The sequence below is a fragment of the Octodon degus genome, unplaced genomic scaffold (genome assembly GCF_000260255.1).
Source record: "Octodon degus isolate 3935 unplaced genomic scaffold, OctDeg1.0 scaffold00052, whole genome shotgun sequence".
NCBI lineage: Eukaryota > Metazoa > Chordata > Mammalia > Rodentia > Octodontidae > Octodon > Octodon degus.
Genome location: NW_004524628.1, coordinates 13,031,128 through 13,032,199, shown reverse-complemented (window position 1 = coordinate 13,032,199; position 1,072 = coordinate 13,031,128).

Genomic DNA, 1,072 nt, shown 5'->3' with positions numbered 1-1,072 from the left:
GTCTGTGGCTCCTTTGTCCTGGTGTGCACGTGCGTGTGTTCTCAGGGAGTCTGTGGCTCCTCTGCTGTGAACATGTGTTCTCAGGGTATATGTGTCTCCCTTGCCCTGCGTCCTGGTTGTATATTCTCAGGGGATCTGTCTCCTTTGTCTCCTTTGTCCTGTGTGTGCGTGTGTGTATGCACATGTGTGTGTGTTTCCAAGTACCTACAGGAATTCTCAAGCTGTGTGTTCACCCGCCAATCCTGTGCCCATCTGTCTGGCAGCAGCTGACGGCCTCCTCCTGGCACACAGTGCGCAAGGCCACATGTGTTGCCAACACAGCTGACTTCCACCCTCTCCGCCTGGAGGAGAGGCCACAGCAGAGGCAGCCACGTTGTTGTGGCCCTGTGTCCAGACACTCTGGGCCCTGAGAGGGAGCAGAATCCCAGGCCTGGGATTGCTGAGGGAAAGAGCCAGGAAGTACTCTTAGGTTTGGCCTGAAATGTGAAGCCAGATCTAAAGGCCAGGAGTGGGTGGCTCAAGCAGGCCTTCCAGTGCCTGGGGATGTACAAGCACAGTTGGAAGTCCTCCAGGTCTCACTGGGAGCCCAGGACCTGCAGGCACTGGGAAGAAGGAGTCAAGGTAGGTGAGGTGGGGGTTGCCCCGCCAGCAGGTAGACTGGGGGCTTCGGGAGGAGGTGGGGAGCACCAGGAGGGGCTCCGTCCTGAAGCTGCAGGCCTCGGTCCATCCCAACCCGCATGGGGCAGTGTGGGTGGCGCTGCCCGTGGCTGGCAGGCTCTGTCTGCACAGGTGGCCACCCTGAGGCAGACAGAAGCACTGGCTGCCAACACCGCCACCTCCGCATCATCTGAGAGTGAGGCCCAGGAGCTTCTGACAGTTTACGCTACGCTGGCTGAGCCGGATGTGAGAGGTCCGCGCTGCCTTGCCTCTAGGGGAGGTGGAGCCAGAGAGGGCTGTCAGCGGCCGCTGAGGTACCAGGCTCTTGCGTGCTATCCGTGTGGGTGACAGGCATAGTGGACACACCTGATGCGCACGCTCACAGAGCCACGCCCATCACCCTTGTGGGTTCAGG